This window comes from Ochotona curzoniae, unplaced genomic scaffold (assembly GCF_017591425.1).
Source record: "Ochotona curzoniae isolate NIBS_2020 unplaced genomic scaffold, NIBS_Ocur_1.0 contig_2318, whole genome shotgun sequence".
NCBI classification, from domain to species: Eukaryota; Metazoa; Chordata; class Mammalia; order Lagomorpha; family Ochotonidae; genus Ochotona; species Ochotona curzoniae.
In genome coordinates this window covers 13351005-13374869 of record NW_024465419.1, presented here as the reverse complement: position 1 = coordinate 13374869, position 23865 = coordinate 13351005, and the positions used below count along the sequence as shown (strand labels likewise).

At 41.2% G+C, this 23865-nt stretch overlaps 1 protein-coding gene across 1 annotated transcript in view; it reads left to right on the top strand.

Annotated features, from left to right (window-relative positions):
* The first annotated feature begins 8347 nt into the window (after positions 1-8347).
* Positions 8348-23865, top strand: part of RNF19A (ring finger protein 19A, RBR E3 ubiquitin protein ligase) — a 46596-nt gene continuing 31078 nt past the window's right edge. Inside the window, exon 1 of the mRNA XM_040972645.1 lies at positions 8348-8583. The gene's annotated coding sequence lies outside the window, so the exon portion shown is untranslated. The remainder of the gene's footprint in view (positions 8584-23865) is intronic.

Here is a 23865-nt window from a genome sequence, read left to right as displayed (position 1 = left end):
GGATAGTTCTGAAATGCTGTCAAGTTCACCAATCCAAGGATGATGCAGCACCCCCCAATGTCCATTGGCTGACATAGTATTGCTTTCAAAAACAATCCAAAAAAATTTAAGTAATGCTTACGGCACCAATTTGGTTTTGTTGCCTTATTCCTTGAAGATTTCTGTGTCTTAAAAATACTTCCATCCAAAAAAAATTAACAACTGTATTCATTCTACAGAAGAATAGAAATGACTGTGTAAAGATGACCTTAATAATTTTAGGTTAAACTGTGTTTGAAGCTGAGCTGTCATGTGCTATGGAAATTAAGATGCCTGCAAACTCTATCAGAGTACCTGGCTTTGAATCTCAGCTGGCTTCTGATTCCAGCTTCCTGCTAATACGTAGCCTGGGAAGCAGCAGGTGATGGTTCCAGTGCTTGGTAAGTACCTGTATGGCCACTTGTATGGAACACTTAGATTGCACTCCTGGCAATTGGCTTCAGTCTGATTGAGCCTTAACATTTGCAGCATTTGGGGAGTGAATCAGCAAGTGGAAGATCTTTCTCTAGTTCTCTCCTTCCCAAATAAGTGAAAATAAATTTTAAAAACATTAAACATTTACCTGGATGCCTAGTTTATCCCATCACTTTGTAACCCAAACCGAAACTATCTGTGAGTCTTATGTAAATTTAGTGTCTTCAAAATAAACAAGTTCTAAAACATGTTCCCCAGTCATCTGATTATAAGTTTCTTTATCTGGCTTTGTGTTAGTATATTTACATTAGCTGTTCCCCAGAACCCTTCTCAACTCCCACACCCCTGCCACTACCACTACCAGCACCACCATCACCATCACCACTACAACCTAAGCAAAGGCACTGGGAAGAACAAGTTGGCCCAGGGCCTGCTAGAAGCCACAAGCTTCTGGAAACATTCCTTCTGGAAACCATTATCATCTGGTTTGTACAATCTCAGATCTGATGATCACAACCATCCTTCCACCACTCCCTTTCTTTATCTCCAACAGAACAGGATTTCACCGTGAAAGCAAACACCCCTGAATGCCTACTAATGAGGCTTTGCAATTCCAGCACTGAGCATGCCTCAGTCCATGATTTGTTTTCAAGGTCCTAAATTGCATCTAAAAACATTCCAGCTTGAAAATTTATCTTCTTCTCTTGTTTGTTTGGTTTAGTTTGGAGTCTTTTCACTCTTCAGGTAATTATTTAATTGAAGAAGGCTAAAGGCTACATTATTTAAAGTGTTAGGCATTTAAGATTGAGATTATATTTTAGAAATGAGGAAATTATTCTTTGAAGGCATTTAGACATAATCCCTTTCTGTTTATAACAAGTAAATAGGTCCAGTTTGCATGCAGGTGTTCACATGTTTTTCAAAACAACTGCCTCTTTCAAAAATAATAAAGGATGGGTTATATATTTAAATAAAATATTGCACCAGAAAAGTTCAGTCTGAAGTATGTGAAGAAAAAAGAACTTCAGAGAATTTAAGAATTTAAGCCAGGGGAGAGTTTAGTGTGCACAGGTAAAATACATCTGGTTAAATCTTATACACAGGCTGCAAGGAGCTGACATATATGGCTATAAGTTTTCTTACAATCAAGGAAAATATTGTTAGCTTCAAAATTAGGGATCCAGAAGATTAAAAAAAAAAAAAAGAAAACTACATATATACCAAACTGAAGTTATTTTAAAAAAATCTGAAGGAAGGAAGGAGCAATGGTAGCAGATTGTGAGTTTGGACCAGGCAAGAAAGGGGTAGTCTACACACAACCAAGAAGCTAAAACATTTAAATAGTTGGTCTGGACATGAGGCACATGACCAGGATAACAATGAAATATATTGTCTAACCTAGGACCCTGTCATAATGAAAGGGAGTACTTGCACTGCCCTGAGTGACTCAGGACATATGGCCATTCTGTCATTGTTAATGACCTATTTGGAGATCCTGCGCTCAGTGCAACTTCCCACTGTGAACTTAGTGAGCAAAGTTCATCCTACAACAAGTTCATCCACAACAAGAAGTGAACCCAGCCGGCTAGATCTAGAGGGCCCAGGGTTGCCAGCACAGGATGCACTTGCCTGTGAGCCAGCCAAACGAAGACTGGAGCATGCGTGAATAGGGGCCTGAGTATTCAGGCTGCATCAAGTAAATATTAGAAAGATGTCCAGAGAATCGATGATATAGGGAATGAGGTTGCAGATAACTGCCTGAAGGTCCTGCACTCTGAAAAGGAGCCAAAGAGAGATATATTAGGGGGAAAAAAATTCTTGAGAGTGGGATGCTACCGTAATGGCTGAAGGGTGAATGTTGTGATTCTTATCTGTGTGAATATACTGAAGAGCCTATTTGAAATGAAATTCCAGCACCCCAAAAGAATGCCTAGTGATGCCATCCATTTGGGATGCAACCCAGGAATCTATTTTAACAAAGCACTCCAGGTGATTTTGGTGATGACAGTCCTATACTTTGACAAATACAGCACTCTAAACATTGCTTAAATAGCCCTTCAGCAAATCTAGCCTTCCCACAACAAAGGGCACCTGAGAGTCAAACTTGGTGGGTAGTATAATTTCTGGCTTTCCTGTGGAAGGTGGGCGATGTGAGACAGGCTGGGGTAGGTAGATATCCTTCAAGCTTAGCCACCTGAAGGACTTTTCCATCAAGGGGAGTAGGTTCTCAACTTTTAAGACAAACAGTCTCTCCTCCTTATGTTCCCTACGGTCCTGACCGCCAAGGGAAGGAACTACCTAAGCTGGGACACAGATGACCCTAGTTTTAAAATCCTGATTGGAATGATCTCTCTTCCCCAGGTCAAAGGAAGCTTCCCTCTCCCCAGAAGCAGGCACAGCATTTAGTGATGATTTCCTATGTGCCAAGTCCTAATGCTATCCCTACAGCTCATTCATCTTAGTCCTGAGAACAACTCCATGGGGCAGGTTCTGTTCTCACCCCCATTTTATAGCTGAGCACACTGAATAGGAATACTGTGGTGCACAGCCATGGGTGACTAAACACGGTGCGGCCAATGTCCATGGCACGCCCTCCAGGAATGTAGAATACAACTTCCCCAGCCTTACACACTCATCCTAGCAGGCAGGTGAGGAACTCAGATTCAGCAACTTCATCAGGCTCTCAAAACCAGAACAGAAGTTAACATAAGCGAGACAAAAGGAAAATATGTAAGAAATTTCTATGAGCCCCTATTCCTAGTTGCATTCTTTTTTCCAGTGAAACAACCTAAAGGCCAAGCTCCTTGCCTCCCAGGTCCTTGAACAGAACTCATGGCATCCTGTGTAATACTTCTGTAATCTGTTATTTTTATCACACCTGTGACTCTTATATTGGAATTATTTTCTTTTTTAAATATTATTTAATTTTATTTATTAAAAATGTTTACATGGATGTTTACATGGTTGGTTAGGATGGGAAGGATTGAGGGTTAGGGGAAAGTAGGTGAGACCATTGTTTCCAAGTTTTCTTTTTCTTCCTCCTCTATCTGGTGGAAGGAGGGAGATAAGGGGAGAAGCTGCACCCAGCCTCCCAATCGCCTCAGTAACCAGGGATGGGGAATGACCCAGGGTCCCTGATGTGGAGCTCCAAGCGTTCTGCTTGAATGGTTTCAATAGGTTTGAAATGCTGCCGATCTCATAGATCCAAGGATGAGGAAATCCTTCCAAGGTCACTGGCTGACAGTCCACCTTGGAGTCTTCATTCACCCAGTTATTTGCTGTCAACACCTGGCTGGAATAGTTGACCAATTCATTCTGCCCTCCTTCCTCTGCTATGATACTCGGTGTCCTCTGCAAGCACCAACCAACAGCCATATCCTCCTGTGCATCTGGGCATGCCACCCACTGCTCTATCTTAGCCACTGAGGAAGCCCAGTTCTGACAGATGTGCCCTGCGGTCAGCAAGTACCGCAGCCTTGTTGATGGAAGTCCCTCTGAAATCATTCCTCACCTGCAACATACTCCCTCTGCAGTTCTCCCTCCCACACATTCCTTGCACCTTTTCCTGATCAATCCATAGTGCCTGCACCTGAGAGTGCATGGAGCCCTTGGCTCCAAATACCCGCCACATGAAGAAGGAGAAAGAGGAAGAGGAGGAGGAGAAAGAAGGAAGGAGAAGGAAGAAGAAGATGGTGGTGACGATGATGAGGATGATGATTAAGTGAATATGCTGGCACAGTGATATAGTTAACACAAATTTGGCATTAACCAGGCCCAGGATGGCCACCAGCTATTGGCTGCTTTTCTCCCAGCAGTGTAACAGTTGCCTAGATACAAGGCAACCTAGGCCATTGCCTATAGCTGGGGATAGAATGTTTTTCTATGTGTCTGCTTCCCTGCCAAGTTTATAAGCTTCTTGAGGGCAGGGAAATTATGTTCCAGCATATTGAGGTGTCCCAGTGCCTAGGGAAGGCAGGTCATGTGTGCACAGCTAGGCTTCTTTGCTTGCTTCTCTTCTCTGCTTGATATGACAGACATTAGTTTAGTGGAATGCAGTGCTTTCTACATAAACATACAGAGGTCAGCACAGACTGCAGCAGAACCAGAGGTGGGCTTGACTTCGCCCATATGGATCATGGATGGTGGATAGAATGAGACAGACAAAAAGGGGAAGGAGCCTGCTAAAAAAAAAAAAAAAAAAAAAAAAAAGCCAGAGGGATGTGTGTGTGAGAGAGAGAAAGTCAAGAGCGGCAGAGAGAGAGAACGAATTGAGGAGGAAGAATTTGTAGTACCAAGAGCAGTTGAGTGTAACTAAAGAAATTTTCAATGCTAACCAATGGAGGTGAGGGGGAGTCTGGAGCCATGGAAGATCCAAATCTCACCTCTGCCATTTACCACCTATCCAACCAGGGAAACCACTTCATCCCTAGAGCCTTATTACATCCTCCTCTGCTAATGGGATAACAATAGCACTTAGCTTTGGGGGCTCCTATGATAATTAAATGACTTAATACTTGCAAAGCACTTAGGTCAGTGCCTGTCATGTAGTATTTACTCAATAAAGACAGCTGTTAATTATAACCCTCAGTCACTTGCCCTCACTTTGTGCTTTCATTTCACTCTGCACAAGTCTTATCAATTCTACCACGGAAGTAAATACCTAAGTCATCACTTGTATCTCTACAAGGTCCACCCTGGGTCAGGAAACTACAGCTTCTTTGTTGAATTCTTGGTATAACTTCCCAACTGTTCTCTCGACTGCCATTCTTGCTCTGCCACATTCTGATATACAGAGCAGCCAAAGTGGTCATTTTCAAGCTAAATCAGAAGTTACTCTGCTTAACATGTATTTGTCATCTCAAAGTACATCTTATCAATCATTTAGAATGATCTTTCTCATGACCCAAAATATTTTAAATAATGTGGCTCCTTCATACCTGTTTACATGACAGGCCTGTCTCTTCTATGTTTTCAATGCTAGTTGTCACAAACTTGACAAATTTTGCTGGCTAGGAACTTTGTACCTGTCATTCACTCTATGTCCTCCATCCCTTCATTTGTTTGCCTCTTCCCTGACTTGTCCAGCCCAGAGGAATCATGAGAGGAGTTGATTTTATTTTTAGAGATCAGGTGAGTAACAGCCTCCATGGTTTCTATTATGTTGCTTTGATAAATTTATTTCCTTTTGTTTTCCTTCATGCCTTTCCTCCTCCAAGATATACGCAATCAGAACGGATAGATGGCCTGCCTTTTTCATTGCTGTATTTCCACTGCCTATAACAGCAAAATTGTTTCTCAACATCGTAGGTACCCCAATATTTAACTGATCCTGTATACAAAAGGGGAGAATCTTGCTAAAGCTGAAGGCACTGTGGCCCATTCATTTTGCAGTAATCCAGTTAGAAATCATTGGGCCCTCACAGTTGTTTTCATTGTTTTACTATTTATTGGAATCAACTGTTCATTGTATTTTGTTGTTTCTAATACTGATGTCTGAGCATTAGCAATCTCAGTGATTCTGATTTAAATGGCAGGTGCAATGTGACATCAGATTTTTTAACTTTCCAGGGGTCTCAGTTTGCAGCCAAGGTTGAAAATGGTGCCTCCTCAGAGGGGGATACAAAAGGGCAATTCAAAAGTCGGTGGGAGATGGAATTCAAAGACAATGTACATTTTCCATGTATTTTATTTTTATCTCATTATTTTTTTTAAAGAGCGATCTCACAGAGGCGAGCACAGATACTTAGGGGGTATATAAAAGGCACTTAATGGTTGCTGTAGTTTGAATTGGATATTGCTCCAAAATTCAAGTACATGCTAAATCCCCAAGGCATATATTGATGATACTAAGGCGATGGGGGCATATTGAATCCAATTGTTTTAGGAGGTGGGTGTGGTATGGGCCTGTGGAAGACAGTTGTTGTGAGCGAAGTAAAGCCTCCGTTGGGCCTAGCCACCCTCTCTGCTTCTGGGACTATAATGTTATCATTTCTTGCACAGGCTTGCCCACTGTTATGTTCTCATCTGACCAGGCAGCTGAACCAATCAGTGGATCCACTCATTCTGAGACTGTGCACCACCGAAACCCTGCACCAAAATGAACTTCTTTCTTTCCTAAATAGCTTGGGCTAGATATTTATTACAATACATGTAGAAATGTATGATAATAACAAAGAGCTCTCCCAAAGAGTGTCTAATGAGGATTTTGATGTAATAGGGACTGCCTGGGAAGCAGGCTAGATTTCCAGCGTGGGTCTCAGGGAATGAGAGGTAAGCGTCAGGGTAAACTGCAGGCGAGGCTGAGTTCGGGGTAGCTGTGGGGTGTGTGTGGGATGTCCTGCACGTATGTGTTTCCTCACAGATGGATGTTGGCCTATTCCAGAGTAGGAAGGGTCTCTTGATTTTTCAGGAAGAAAGGCTGGAAGAGGCAGCTCTCCGAAAATACCGCACATTTGTACAGGGTGCAAGAGCATCCTCATTCTGCAGCATTCTCAAAACATTTCTGTGCTGAAGTGTTGTTTCACATACCAATATATTATGACTACTGATCCATTAATGCATTATTATTACATTGCCTGTAAGCTTAAAGTATTCCTTAGATTAAACTGATGCCTGCCTTCAAATAGCATTTACAGATATATGTGTATGTGTGTATATATAGTATATGTGTGTATATATACACACATACACATATCAGTTTGAAAATATTTGATGATTGAAAATAAACCCATAATTACTTCCTTTAAAATTAATGTTCCAAGATACTTAAACCTCAGTCGCTTAGCCTGTTCAGTTTTCTAATTGGTAAACATTACTGGGTTACCTAAGATACCAAGTACAGTCGGAAAGACCATGGCTCCCTGGTTTGTTTCTAATTTCAATTAAACATACTAAAACGAGAATCCAACGGCTGGTATATTTAGTTAAGTAACAGATGGCAAGCGCACAGTCCGTCCAGCATCTATTGCATTCACTTCTCAATCCTTTGCAAAAAGAGAGATCTAAATTTTGAAGACAAATAAGCTAGGAGGAAATGGGGTCAGGCCCTGACTTTTACTCATTCAACTCTGAAGGACTTATACCAAGTCTTGTGTGAGCGTGAGTGGCTTAAAAGAGAGGTGATGGACCAGTTAAAGTAAAAAAAAATCAGATATCAAGAAGGACCGAAATGCAGATTCTTGAGCCTGCATACGACTTGGTGAAGTACCACAATCTGGTATGAAAGAGCTGAGTGGGAGAGGCTCCACACCCTCTCCGCAGGCTGTCACTTGGTCCAGTGCTGCCCCCGGCTGCCCCCGGCTGCCCCCGGCTGCAGCGGCGGCGCAGGCTAAGGTCCATTACACCTGCGGAAGCCCTGGGCGCTGCCCGACTCTCCCAGGTGCTGCCAATCAAGCAGGTAAACCGCAAGGGCACAAAAGAATAAATTACGCCCTGCGAAAAGCCCATAGTCAGCATGCTCCACAAGACAGCCCCAGCCCCCACCTGTCCCTGCGAGGGACGCGGCCACGCAGGAGGACAGGGGAAGACACCGCCCCACAGCCCAGGCCAGCTCGGGGCCAAGTCCCGCACGCGGCAGGGACGACGACTGCCCCGCGCAGCGGAGGAGCGTGGCTGGGAGCGAAGGACGGCAGTGGAGGACCGGGCCGCCAGGGAGCGGGCAGCGCGAGGCTGCGCCCGCGTCCCAGAGCCGCCCGCGGCGGGCAGGGAGGTGGGCGTGACGCCATGACGCACGGCACGTGGGTGGCGCGCCGAGGCGGGGTGGGGCCGGGCGGCTGGGGGCGGCGGCGGCGAGAGAGGAAGGAGTGGGGGGAAGGAGGCGGGGAAAGCGGGGGCTGAGGGAGGGGGAATGGCAGTTGTGGTGCTGGTTTCCCCCGGCAGCCTTCGAGACAGAACTGCCGAAGAGGTCTGGGAAGCGGCCGCCGAGACCTAGTCCCTCGGTTCACCACCCCGCTCCCCGCCGCCACCGCCCCAGCGGAGGGGCGCCGCTTTGGGGTCTGAGGAACGGATCCCACCCCACCCCCGTCACACACCACACACACACGGCATTTCCTCGGGTTCCTGCCGCCGCTCTGGGGAAGATGGGCCTGTTCGCCAGCAGCCCTGCGCCGCCGCGGCTCTGAGGAGTTGAAGGTACGGCGGGGCACCCGGGAGCAGGGCACCCCAGAAAAGGGCAGGGCGGCTCCTGTTTCCGACCCAAAGAGCTCCTGTCTCCCGCCTCCTCCCGGGGACGAAAAATGGATTCTGAATTCTGGGGTGAGGGGGTTGGTGGTGTGTGTGCCGGGGGAGGGGCAGCGGTTTAGGGGGTACCGTGCGACTTCCCGGAGCGCGGCGGGGAGCCCCCTGGCCCCGGGTTGGGGTGGCTCGGGCCTCGGGTTGGGGTGCCGGTCGAGGACTCCGGACTGGCCCTGGGTTCGTCGCGCGGGCCGGGGCGGAGCCCCCTCGGGTAAAGCTGTAGGAGCCGGCGCCCGGTCGGGCAATGTTGTGACTGCCGGGGCGGCGCTCCCCCCGGCAAAGTCCCTGTAGCTGGCGAGACCTGAGGGCGGCTGCCCCGGCGAGGCGGCGGGGGCGGAGCGCATTCCTGACGGGTGAAATCGGCTCTAACGGGACCGGTTTTCGGGCCTCGCTGCAGATTCGGGGGGCTGGGTCACCTCCCATCCCTCTCCACCCTCCCCCAATGGCTAGGAGCTGGCTGTTGGGAAGGGCTGCCATGTACTAGGGAAGATGGGTTCGTCCGAGCAAACTACATTTACCACCCATCCCCGCCTTCAAAAATACAAAATTACCCACCCACAAAACCTGATGTGGCTTTGGGGGAGTCTTCTGGGGTTGTTTATACACCCCGTGAACGTTCTCTTCAGGGTGTTCCCAAGCCCTCGCCCAGCCAAGCAATGCCAGTGTTTTGCATTTCCCGTGTTTAATCATCTGGATTCTACTCTGCTCTCGCCCCACCCCTCCACCCCTCTTTCCATTCATGGACACAGGAAAAAGCAGTTTAGGGTTCGATCACCTCGAGTGAAGGGCAGTAAGTTAAGGAAGGGAAGAGGGTTGGTTGGTCAGGGCGAGGTATGCGGGAAAGAGGACGGTTGGGTGTTTTGCCATTGGGTGGAAATATACGAATGATCCTTTCCTACTTAATATTGACTGTTCAAAATGTGGCGTGTTGTGAGGCTGACGTTGTTTCGGAAAGACGGCTTTTAAGTGCCTGCTGCAATTTGCAAACCCAGGTGCTGGCTGCAAATGTAGGCCTTAAGTGCTAGGAACCGGCCTCTGCCCTGATCGTCTGCTTTAAAATGTTTGTGATCTTTGTTTTCCTTTCTTTTTTTTCTTTTGTAGGAACATGGCTGTCTGTCTTTTGTTTTCTTTGCTGGTTTTCTTTTTTAACCTAGATTCACGGACCGTTTCGACAGTACGAAACTTGACGCTATATGCCCAAGTTTTCAGGTTTTCTTTAACCATGTCAGTACACACGTTAATCATTTCTCTTTATAATTCAAGCTGTTACCGCGGCTTAACACTGAACCTGCTGAATTATGTTAAAATGCAAATATTTTTCTCCATGTAGAAAATGGCGATGATCTTATGTTTAAATGTTCTTTTTCCTTGCTACATGTAATTCCTTGATAAGGATTTAGAATTAAAATTCTTGGGAATTAAATAAAAACAGATTATGCAAAAAAGAATAAATCCCTCTGTAAACTGTTAGTTTTTTTTTTTATTCTGCTTGTTAATTTTACCGTACAGATATAACTGACGTTTCAAATTTCCAGTGTTCATTCATGGAAAATATATTAGCTGTCATTGAAAGAAATTACATTTGATAACATCGAATGGGTTTTTTTTTTCAGTATCTCAGTCTTCCAGGAGAAAATAAAAAGATTAATTTTTAAAAACTGCAATACAATTTTAGGTGTTTGAAACACTGTCCAGCTTTCACTGTCCAAACAGTAGCTACTTGAAATTATTCCCTTATGTTTCAGTTGATCATTTGCATTAATGCCAAAAAATTCCACTTTATTCAGTCATTGTTGGAGCTTACTTTTTGTGATTTGTTCCCTTTTTATGTGACTTAGTGCTGCTGTATTGTATTGTACGTAACGTGAGGGACAGGAAGATTTGTGTTCTGCAATACTTCAGCGCTTTAGTGAAAAGTGCTCTGCCCAGATTTGAGCACTGGGGGAGTCCTAAGGCAGTGATTCCTGCAGTTCCGACTAGACCCTTAAGGTCTTCCCTCCTTAGCAGGTTCACATTGGAACCTGCTACAGAGTTGCTGCGGAGTTGGTCCGTGGAATTCAACATAGGTAAGGAGAGGCATAGTTTTTGTTTTTTCTTGTTTTGAATATTTGGAAGAGGAAATTGTGAAACTGTTCTATTTTAATTTTAAGCACTTAAGTTGATCACAGAAAGTCTTTTATTTGTAATCATTTCTCATTCCTTTTCTGTTTTAACCTAGAGGATACTGATGATTGAGAAATGTGGTTTTCTGAAATTTCCAAGGGGAAGAAAAAAAGGCAGACTATCTGCAATGACACGAAAGTCCCTGGATAGGTGCTGGGCAAGCGAGGACGCAGGGAATAAACGTGGAGCATTTACATGTGGATTGCTCACTTCTGTCTGCCTTACTCAGGTTGTGCAGTGAATCTTAGAAAACTAATTTTTTCTGATGGCAGTAACAAGTGACAATTGATTGTCAGTTGCAGGTGGCTTCATTCTAAGCTTACGCTCTTTTATCCACGCTCCCTTTTAAAATTTTTTGTATAGGTTCCAAAATATTAGCTATTTGGGCTGACGGCCAAAGTAAAGCTGAATTTCTAAATGTATATTTGATTGCATGTTGGGTTGTATTTGGCACAACCCAAAGTAGCAGTTTGGTGAGTGGAAGGAACCAGGATCCTAGATAAAGTGCTCTAGAGTAAATGAAGTCCCTGTTTTGACTCATGTTTAGCAAAGTGTTAATGTGATTACTAGTGGAGAATAGTTGAATTTTCCTTATCCGGGCAGTTTTCTTCTCTAGGAGTAACTATTTTTTATTGATCTTTTAAAATATTTTTAACTCTTAACATGTCAGTTCTTTGTTAACTGACTGCAGATGCATGACATAAAATAGCGTGTGCATAGCCACACCTGCACAGCTGCAGACTGAGGGTGAGGTTTGCTAAACACATCTGTGTTTCAGCTGGCAGTTGTAGGGGAAAAGACAGTGAAGTCATTTGAGGGTCCAAAACTTGCATACCTCTTTTATTTCTCAGCAGCTATCATATGTCAGTGATACTTTCCAGTAAAAATGGGAAAAATGAGCACATTCTGATAGTCATTTCTATTTGTATTACTCTGAGGTTGTCAGTAATACCTGATGACTTTGTATAGGTAATATATATTTTTAAGCCATGCCATTACCCCTAAAACCATTAGATAGTTTTATTCCATTGATACTAGCTAATGTATTAGAAGTCCTGTTCAGGAAGGTTCCGTTATGTGAAAATTTCAGAAAGAACTGATGAGGAATTACTTTAATCTTATTTGTGCATTAAATTATGAAGCAGAATTCTGTTCAAAAATCTTCTCTCTCCCTTTTTTTTTAACCCCAAAAGAAACTTCAAAATTGAACCTTTGCTCCACAACACTGTGATTGTTCCCTTAAAACTGTGTTGTACTTAACATTTGCATCCTCTGTCCTCCTCTGGGGACCCCAGGAGTTAGAAATAGCCCTGTCACAAAGTGAATTGCAGCAGGTTGTCCATTGAACAGACACTTTGATAAAGGTGAGCTAGAAGGAAGGAGCAAACTAGTTCCAAGAAACAGTGGAAGCTTGGGAATGTGTTAGTGGTAGGTGTCAAGATTAACGTATATCCTAGTATAAATTGTCGTAGAGTGGATGATGATCATTAATATGAATCTGCTTGTGAGTTTCATAGTATTGCCGTTTGGCCTCGTAAATTACTATGCTTGCCTGAAAATGAGATATGTAAAAGTGCAGAAATGATGCAGGCTCAATGATGGCAGGACCCATTGTTTGGCTCACTCTAAAGATCTTAGCAGTTAGCCAAAAGCCTGACTACAGTAGGTGTTGAGTAAGTATTAGCTGATTGAATAAAGAACCTATGCTGTCTGATACCTATTTCATAACTTTCTACAGCAGCGCTGTCCAATAGAAATGCAACATGAGACACAAATGCAAGGTTTTCTGTACCACAGTAAGAATAAAAAGAATGAATAAGATTAATTTTTCTAATATGTTGTATTTAACTCACATTAACATTATTTCAACACACACACTAATGAATAACTTTACATTGTTCATATACTGAACAGTGTAGCTATAGGCACATTTTATGTGACGTATTTGCACAGAAAATCTTTGCGTTTTTGACAGTCCTTTTCCTAGTCTTTTTTTTTTTTTTTAGAGGCCAAATACAGCATTGTCTGTGTCATTGAACTAGAATTACAGAGTTGAATTGAAAATCAGGCTACCTGTCCATGTCTTATAGTGCTCTCAGAGTGACTTTGCCTCACTTGTTCACTTTTTATAAAATGAGTGAGTGAGTGAGTGTATGCTGTTGTCTGTTCCATTGGGTTAGTATGAATTAATTATGCATTTGAAACATTCTGAACTACCTGGCCAAGACTGTTATGAAAGAGATCTCTTTTATTAGTAGTAACTTAGCAAAGCTCAGTATAAAAAGGAAATCCATTGAGACAACTGTGCATGGAGTGTCCCGTTACCTACCACATTGCAGTCAGTTACAATGAAGAAATCAATACAAGGTGCTCTTGTAATTTATAGAATCAAGAGAGGATGGTTTGAGCACCAATTCTGAAGCCTCTCATCTATTTTTTTTAAGCATCTTTTTTTTTCTTAATATTTTTTTTTTTTTTTAATTTGAAAGATTTGCAGAGAGAAGAAATGGAGAGCTTGTACCTGCTGGTTCATTTTGCAAACAGCTGCAGCATCCATATGGGATGCCAGCACCTCAGGCAGAGGCTTAAGCAACTAGGCCACAGCACTGCCTCCCATCTCATATTTTTTGCTTTGCTCATCCCCTTCAGCCACATTCCTGCTACCGCTTACTTTGGATGTTTTTTTCCTGGATTTCCTCAGGGCTAACTCCCTTACCTCCTACACACCTTTGTTTAAATGTGACCTTTTAGTGAGACTGATCAACATGCTCAAAATTGTATTAATGACTGGCACAACAGCATATTAGGCAAATTCTCTGCTTGGTAGGGCTGGCATCCTATATGGACACTAGTTCATGTCCCAGCTGTTCTACTTCCCATCCAGCTCCCTGCCTGTGACATGGGAAAGCAATAGAGGATGGCCCAAAGCCTTGGGTCCCTGCACCCACTTGGGAAACATGAAAGAAGCTCCTGGCTTCAGATCAGCTCAGTTGTGGCCACTTGGGGAGTAAACCAGCGGATGAAAGATCCTTTTCTCTGTGTCTCTTTCTCTGTAAAAATCTGTCTTCAAACAAAAATGAACAAATCTTTTAAAAAGTAAGTCATTCCTGATGTTTTTTTCACTTTGCTTCACTTTTTCCCTACCTTCTAGCACATTAAGTAAAAGATATTATTACTTAGATGAAAGATATATTATTTAGGTGAAAAATCTAGAAAATTTTAAATTTCTATACAAAAATAAAGTTTTAATAGTGTTTGTTTATAGTTACTGAATGATTTGTGGCTGTAAGATAGGATTGGAGTTTGAAAGAAGAGTAGGACATTTGATTAGCAAAGATTGAGAAGATATTCCAGGTAGAGACAGAAGCATAACGGTCATGGAGGTGAGATTACAAATGCTTTGTTATGATACTTAGCAAATGGTTCAGTTGACTAGAGTATGGGCTTTTTGTGTAAGAGAATGATGAGAGATTGAAGTGTTGGACTAGAGGGCTTTGAAGTCCATGTGCAGTTTGAAGATGAATGCCAGTGGAAATTTGTAAGCAGTGAGGATGATGTGATACATCCGACACCAGCTGGCCAAAGGATGCTTGGTCTGTGGAGCAAAGTGGTAGAGTACTGAGATGTTGCCTCTGCTTCATCAGAGGTATGGGTAGATCACCTCATTTGCAGACCAGTGGTCTCCAATAGAACTTTCTGTGATAAAGGAAATATTCTAGACCTGTGCTGACCAGGATGGTAGCCAGTAGCTACATATAGCTCTAGGGCTTTTGAAATGTTGTAGTGCAATTGAGAGGCTGAAGTGAACTAAATTTAAGTGGCTGCATGTATGCGTAAGTGTTTGATGCAATTATTTAAGTCGCTGTTTGGAGTGCCTATATCCTCTATCAGAGTAGGTGGTTCAGGTCCGAGCCATTAGACTTCAGTCTGGCTTCCTGCTAATACACTCCTTGGGAGAGGACAGATGATGGTGTTAAGTTCAGTACTAGGATCCCTGCCACCCATATGGAAGATCTGGATGGAGTTCCTGGCTCCTGGCCCATCCCAGGCTGTTTTCCTTTTTTAAAGATGTATTTGTATTGGAAAGTCAGATTTTTTACAGAGAGAAAGGTCTTCCATCTACTCTTTCAACAGGATGGGGGCCTGGTGTATGCAAGGTGAGAATTTAGTCATTGAGCCATGGTACCAGTCTCTCATCCCTGGCTGTTGAGAGCATTTAACAACAAAACCAGGATATGAAAGATCCCCTCCCCCTGCCAATCTGTGTACACACATTCCTTCCCTCTCTTCCTTCCTCCCCCTCCTCAAATAAAATGAAGTAAATAAAATTTGAATATCCTCATTTAGCTAATGATGATTTAGCTAATGATTAAACCAAAGTAGCTCCAGACTTCAGATACCTTAGATATCTGATCTTACTACCTTAGCTTTCAAATAATGAAACAAATTCAGAAAACATGGACGGATACGCTCTCATGAAAATTAGGTTGGCATTGTCTTCCATTGATGTGCTGCAGGGTGTATTTTTAGCTAGTTGAGGAAAGTTGACAGCTAAGTGTCTTTTATAAGCCTGTGGAAACTTGTGTGTCTCTGAATACTTGATTATGTCCGGTATTTTGCACACTGCTTTCCCTACCATTTTCCTATTAGTGTATTGTTTGCCCTTCGAATGAATGAGGACCTGGAATAGGCAAGCCAAAATGCTTTTGATTATGTAATTGGAGATACGAAGTGAATAATGATCTGCCTCTCTAGAACAATTACTTTTTGTAATAAATTGAGTAATGGGCAGTACTAAAACCATAAGGTGGTACCTGCTAAGCAAGAATAGACTTTAAGTAGCAAAATAGGGTAGGTGCGTATTTGTGAAACTGTTGAAGAAGAGTTTTCTCTTTATGGAGGCTTTGTAGTATACTGGAATAGTGTTTATTTCATCTGTGTATTTAAGATGGCAGAGAGGGCTCCCATCTGCTGGATCGTTTGCCCAATCTCCAAGATTGAACCAAGGAAAGTTGGGAACTTCTGTTTCGGTGGCAGAGACCTAGCCTCTTAAGCCATTGTCTGGTGCCTCCCAAGATACTAAGTAACGGGAAACCACAGTTCAAGCAGAGTGACACTGACACCTAGGTACTTGATACGCAATGTGAGTATCTCAGTGTCCCAACCATGAGACCAATTGTTTATCCTGAACTTTTAGTTTCTATTTCAAAAATCACAGAAACTATCTTTTAAAAACTTTTTAAATATTCAATGTAGTTCATGAACTTCAAAGATTATGATATTCCTTCCTGCCTCTCTTAGTTTTTGAGATAACATTTTTAAAAGTCTTATTTATTTTTATTAGAAAGGCAGATTTACAAAAAGAGACACAGAGAGAAAGATCCTCCATCCAGTGGTTCACTCCCCAAATGACTACAACAGCCAGAGCTGAACTGATCCGAAGCCAGGAGCTTCCTCTGGGTTTCCCATGTGGGTGCAAGGTCCAAGGCACTTGGGCCTTCCTCAACTATTTTTACCGGCCACAAGCAGGGAGCAGGATGGGAAGTGGAGCACCAGGACATGAGTCAGCACCTGTATTGGATGCCAGTCCTTGCAGGTGGCAGACCAGCCAGTTGTCATTGTACCAGCCTCAATAACATTTGTTTTTTTTGCTTTTATTTTTGCCTTTTTTGCTATTTATTTATTTATATTTCCTGTGCCCCTTTCCCAAATCCCCTCCCTCCCACCGAATTCCCCTATATTATTATTATAGCATAGCTCTTCATAATCAGTCACATGTTCATTATTGTGGGCATGGACAGTGGCAGAATGTCCAGCCTCCCATTGTCAAGGCACAGTTGATAGTTTCATTAGTAGTTCATCTTTGATCTGGAAGTAGGGATGCGCACTGCACTGCATCTTCACATCTGGACTTGATAGTCTACGTTACACAGTCACCACACATCCCTCTTAAATAAAAAGCCACAATATAAAATCAACAAGATGAAAAATAGAAATTTATAACACCATGTATTTCTCAAGAGGATTTGATAATTCAATAGTCCTGAATTGCTGGCGATCCTGCCACTCCAATCATGATGAAATGTGTCCCGAATCTACTGGCTGCTATGGTCCACCTGAGTGTCTCTGCCCAGATCTTCACAGCCAATGATTCTCTGGGGTAGTTGATCAATTTGTTCTGTCCTCCATCCTCTGCCATGGTACCAGGTGTCCTCTGCAGGGTCCGATGTACTACCATATCCTCCATGTGCATTTGGATATGCTGTCCTCTGCTCTGAGCCACTGAGGAGGCCCAGCTCTGACACATCCACTCCCACACTCAGCCCGTGGAACCTGCCATTCTCTCCATGGTTAGGGTTCTGAGTCCAGCAGTTCAGCTGGTAGGGAATCACCCAAGAAACCTCATCTGAGGCCATCCCATACCTGATTCTTGTGTGCCAATACAGGGTCCAGCACAGTCTGCCACCCAAGTCAGCCTATGTACACACTGGTAGTTGCAATTGCTGGGTCAGTTCTGGATTTGGAATTTTAAAATTTTTTTATTAAGGAGAATGGATTTCATATGTTTCCTAGATTTCCTAGCGGATAACTGTATTTCCTTCTACTCCCTTGTTTTTCCCTTTCTCAATTCCCCCTCCTTCCTTTCCTTCAATTTCTCTATATTTTTTGTGATAACATAATTTCAGTTTACTTTATAATCAGAGGATTAAAGTTGCACTAACCATAATGTTCAGCAGGTAGAAGTAGGAAGAACACGGTACCACAGAAGCATAGACAGGAACTAAAAACAATAGTCAGTTCTTAAGATGGCCTTTTCTTTTTTATTCCCCTTTTTAAATTTATTGTAACTGCCACATATCAGAGAAAATATAAATTATTTGTCTTTTGGGGGCTGGCTTATTTCACTAAGCATAAATGTCCCCAGTTGCATCCATTTTGTTGTAAAACACAGGATTTCCTTTTGTATGGTTGAGTAATATTCTGTTGTATATTAATACCATGTCTTTAATCTATCAATTGATGAAAATTAGGGTTGATTCCATATCTTAGGTATTATGAATTGAGCTGCAGTTTTTGGGGTTACAAGTAATCCTTCATTTCATTTAGGTAAATTCCTAGGAGTGGATCTTAGGTAGTACAAACATTTTAATACGAATTCTTCCCATCCACGAACATGGGTGATTTTCCCATTTTTGTGTGTCTTCTTTAGTTCTTATTTTTTTTAATATACATCACAAATTTTTCACATCCTTGATTAAATTTATTCCAAGATATTTATTTTTTGTTGTTGCTGTTGTGAATATAAGTCCTTTCTCAGCCATGGCATTGATTGAGTATGCAAGTTCTGTTGTTTTGTTTTATAACCTGCAACTTAGCCAGACTCTTTTATGAATTCTAGTACTGTCTTAGTGGAATTTTTTTGTTTCTGTCTATATCTGTATCTCTCTCTTTGTGTGTGTGTTATCTGCAGAAAGGAGTAATTTGACTTCTTCCTTTCCAGTTTGCATCTCTTTGATTTTTTTTTTTTCTTCTAATGGCTATAGCTAAAACTTCCAGACTATATTGAGTAGCATTTGTAAAAGTCAGCCAGGCACAGTGGCCTAGCGGCAAAAGTCCTCACCTTGAATGTGCAGGGGTCCCATATGGGCACCGGTTCTAATCCCAGCAGCTCCATTTCCCATCCAGCTCCCTGATTGTGGCCATGGGAAGGCAGTTGAGGATGGCCCAAAGCCTTGGGACCCTGCACCCATGTGGGAGACCTGGAGAAAGTTCCTGTCTCCTGGCTTTGGATCCGCAGCACCAGCTGTGGCGTCACTGGGGGAGTGAATCATCAGGGGGAAGATCTTCCTCTCTGTCTCTCCTCCTCTCTGTATATCAGACTTTGCAGTAAAAGTAGATTAAAAAAATAAAAGTGGGCCTCCTTGTCTAGTTCCAGATCTTAGTGGAAAGGCTTCCAACTTTTCCCCCTTCAGTATGATGCTGGCTACAGTTTGTTATATATGCCTTGATTGCATTGAGATACATTCCTTCTATGCTCATTTTGCTTAAGGTTTTTTGTTTGTTTTGTTAGATCATGAAAGGATGTTGGATTTTATTAAATACTTGCATCTATTGAGATAATATAGAAGTTTTTATTCTTCAGTATGTTAATATGATATATCATTTTTAATGATTTGCATATGTTAAACCATTCCTGCACCCCAGGATAAATCCTACTTGTTTCAGACAAATGATCTTTTTGATGTTTTGGTGGATTTAATTAGGTATTATTTTGTACACAGTCTTCACATGTGTGTTTATCAAGGGTATTGGTCAGTAGTACTTTTTTTTTGTCTTTTCCAGTTTTAAAGTTAATGTTGGCCTCATTGAAGGGATTTGGAAGGATTTTCTCCCTTTCAGTTTTGAACAATTTAAGAACTGGGATTAGTTCTTTAGAATGTGGCATAATTCAGCAGTGAAGTCGTCTGGTCTCCCACCTGGCTGCAAGGGCCCAGCTGGGCCTTCTGCTGTTGCTTTCTAAGGCATGCTGGCAGGGAGCTAGCTGGGGTGCAAGTGGAACAGTAGGACTCAGATCTGTGCTGGTATAGGATGCCTGCATCCCAGGCACCAGCCTACCTTGCTAGGCCATAAGGTAGCATTTTTAATTTACATTATAGTCAAGGGCTTAATGCTTCACAAAATAGAGTTAAAGTAAAAAGACTGTAGTTTAGTGGGAATAGGGGCAAGAACTACAGACACCATTTCACCTGTATATACTACATTTTAAGTAGTCATAGATCATTAAAAGACTATAGTTGTGTAACAATCTTAACCATTAGTTCTGACAAAAGCATAAAATGAAGTTTGACTGAAACCACCTCAGGGTTTTTCTGGGTCTTTGTAAGCATTTACTTTCCCAAAGTAGAAACATACCCAGAAACGTACTTACCTCTGCTAATGATTTGTTGAGTTTCATTGTTTGTATGTCGTTGATTGAGTTTTATTATTAGATAACATGAATTAGGTTTACAGCTGTATAAATATAATTGAAAACATTTCTATTTGCCCTTAAGAAATATATGTACCTATAACACTTTGCAAATTTCTAAGTGATTACTATTGTGTTTCATTTTATTTCTAAACTCATGTAATAATCCTTTTGCCAGTTTTACCTGGTAAATGTCTTAGATGCATGCATTAGTTTTATAGTACTATAACAAACAGCTGAAGCAGACTACTTTATTTCGAAGGGGTTCAGATTTCTTTTGATTTATGGTCCTGGGGTGCATGGCTTGGTCTGGTGATAGCCTTCCAGTGGTAGAGTTCCAAGGCAGAGACAGGAATCCATGTGTGTCTGTATGTATCTTTCTCTCTTTCCATAACACCACCAGGACACAGTCATAGAGGCTTCTTAATGACCAAATCTAATCCTGATCGTTTCCTAAAGGCTCACTCTAAACACCATGACTGGATTAAATTTCTGTCCTCTTAATTCTTCACAACAGGAGTTAAATTTCTCCACACTTTTTGGGGGTTTCTCAAACTACAAAAAATCTGATGCCAGCTTATCAGATATTTATGGTAGTCATAGCTAACAGTTATTAAGTAATATGTGCATACTGTGTCCTGAATTCTTTGTATGTTTTGTTTTATCTTAATGATCTGGACTTTGGGTACTGTGGTTATTCCTACTTCCACAGCTGAAATCCTTTGTTAGTAATTTAACCTAATGTTACACCACTATTTGAATTAATCTTGGCAGCTGAACTTGAACAAAGATACACTGTTTTAATTTCTTAACATATTTGTATAACATTTATAAATTTTTCCTCCCAACTATTCTAAATGATACTATTCTAATGATACATTATCTCCCAGCTTCAAGATAGGTAAGAGATATTTTATGGTTGAAACAATCTCAAAATATCATTGTAGGACACAATAAAAACTTGTTTCTCAAGCAAAAAATTATTTGGCTTACTCAGATGGTTATATTTCTTCAATCTTCTAACTCAACTGTTCTCTCAGCTCTATTCAGAGTCACCCACTGGCATTACTGCATTCAGCCAGGCACTGAGTGAAGAAAGATAATGTGAAGGAGGGTTAAAGAAATGATGTAAGGAGCAGTTATTCATCCTTATACTTAAGTGGTATTGACTAAGACTAGTTGCATGGCTACACCTTGCTGTTATCAATGGAGTGAAAAATACAGTCCTCCGTTGTGCACAGAAGGAAAATCAGACAGATAGGTTGTATCTGCCCGATTTGTTTTCCCTGTTTCCCAGATGATCTCAGAAGGTTACAGCTAAACTAAACTGACAAAACTGTAGATCCACAGAACTAATGTCATCATATCATATGCTCATGTTCTTAAGAGACAGTAAAATAATTGAACAACGTTTAGGTTTTATTTCTAGCACTATTGCTGCATTTCCAATTTAATATGAAGTATTTTCCTTTTTTTGTTACATTTTACCTAGACATTTAGTAACTTATTGATGGGATAATGAACAGTTTTCCGTTGTAATTGCCATTTTAAGTGAAGATGACATAATAGGACTAAAATTTCTATGTAAACTTATTTGCCATTGCCTTTTGAATATATATTATAGATTAACCTTTTAATTTTATGTACCGTTTTTTAGTATATGTAAGCAGAATATAGGCCATCTATCCATCTAACAGGATTCTTATGTGACAAAGTGGAGACGTTTGCTTAGGGGCTTTTTCACCTTCTTAAAAACTTTTGTAGAAAGAGTGGCAATTTAGAATTTTAATGGCGTGGAAATATATTCTGAGCTTATAATTTATACAGATATGAGTATTGTACTAATGTGTTAAAAATTTTTTAGAAATTTATTAACTTATTGACATGTTAAATTCTGATATTTCAGTAATAGCCATTTAGACTAAACTTTTTGGAAAATCTAAGTACAGGATACAGCCTATCACTAGAGCATATGTAATGTATTCATAATTTAGTATGCAGTGTGAGATTTCATTAGTTTCTCTATGGCAATCCATTTGCTAGCTATTCATTTCAGGCATCGTTGATGTTTTGCAAAAATGTATTGTCTATTATGTTTCTACTTTATTGTGCTGTATAAAGAGATGCTTAATGCATCAGTTTTTTTCTTTAAGATTTGTTTCTTTGAAAGGCAGAGATACAGAGAAAGGGGAGAGGCAGATCTCCCTATTTGCTGGCTTATATCTCACATAATCACAGCAGCAGGGTACTGGGCCCAGTAGCAGCCAGGAGCATCATCTGGCTCTCCCAAGCACTTGGGCCATCTTCCATTGGACTCCCAGACAGGTTAGTGGGTAGCTGGATCAGAAGTGGAACAGCGAGGACCCAAAACAGTAATCATATGAGATGCCAACATTACAGACCAGACCAATCAGAAGATGGCCCAAATGCTTGGGCCCCTGCACCCATGTGGAAGACCTGGAAGAAGTTCCATCCCTGGCTGTTACTTCTGTTTGGGAAGTGAACCATTGGATGGAAAATTTCTGTCTTTGTCTCTCCCTCTCTCTGTAACTCGGCCTGTCAAGTGAACAAATCTTGAAAAGAAGGATAAAACCATGCTGTAATGTGACATTGGCTGCTTAGTAAGTCAGCTTCTGAATCAAATCTTACCTCTTCACTATTATTTGGATAGCAGGAATTAGACCCAGAGAAATGCATTGCTGCTGGGTATCTAAATTTGTTGGGGAATCAGTTTACTAGAGGAAAATACAGCATTTTCAAATTTGAGATTGATAGGTTAAAGTCTTATAGACACATTTAGATTTTGGATGACATATACTTGATAACTTAAACATTTAAATAACCCTAAATCTGACTTGATTTCAGTTAAGTATATGTTTAATATAGATGCACTGGAGGGAAAGTTCCACAACAAGGGCTTTGTTCACTTTTGTATGTCTAACACTTAAAAACTATCTGACACATGACACTCACTGGGCTTAGTTTTTTTGAAAGAATAAACTAACTAATAAATGACACTAGTTAATCCTAAATGGATTGAAGGTATATTTAGTAACGCAAAAAAATATATATTTTTTTAATTGGAAAGTCAAATATATAGAGAGGAAGAGAGACAGAGAGGAGGGTCTTCCATCTGTTGATTCACTCCCCAGGTAGCTGCAGTGGCCAGAGCTGAACTAATCTGATTTCCATAGAGGCTGCACCAGCCTGCAGACTCACCAGCAGTGGAGTAGAATTCTGTTTTCTCCGCATCCTCACCAGCAAGTGTTGTTGGTGTTTTTCCGTATATGAGCCATTCTGACTGGCTTCATGTGTACCTCAGTGGTATTTTCATTTGGATTTCCCTTATTGCCAGGGAGCTTGAACATTTTTTCATATTCCTGTTAGCCATTTGGATTTATTCCTTTGTAAAGTGCCTATTTCCAGTGCCCATTTCTTGACTGGTTTGTTTGTTGTTTTGGTTGTTCTGGAGTTCTTTATATATTCTGGATATTAGCCCCTGTCTCCTATGTAGTGTGCAAAGATCTTCTCTAATTCTGTTGGGTCTTTTTTACTTTTTTGATTGTTTCCTTTGCTGTGCAGAAGCTTCTCAGTTTTATGTAATCCCATTTGTTTATTTTGGTCTTTATTGCCTTTGCTTCTGATGATTTTTCTAGGAAGTGAGAACCTACACCTGTACCTTGCAGAGTGTTTCCAACTTTTTCTTCCAAAAGTTTGATGGTTTCTGGATGTAGATTTAGATATTTTATCCATTTAGATTTGATTTTTGTATATTTTGAAAGGTGTGGGTCTAGCTTCTTAAGTAACTCTTTAAAAGGAAAAAAAAAAAAAAGATACAAAAAGTAAAGAATTCCTTTTTTTTTTTCATTAAAGAACAAGACCAAAGATGACTTGCTATTCTTACCATGACACGTATTTTGAAATGCAAGATAAAGTAAAAAACATGCAGAGGAAAAAAGACACACATTTTTAGTAAAATCTACCATTATACTGTATATTTTCCTCAAATTTGAATAACAGTGCTGCAGATAATAGGAAAATATAATATA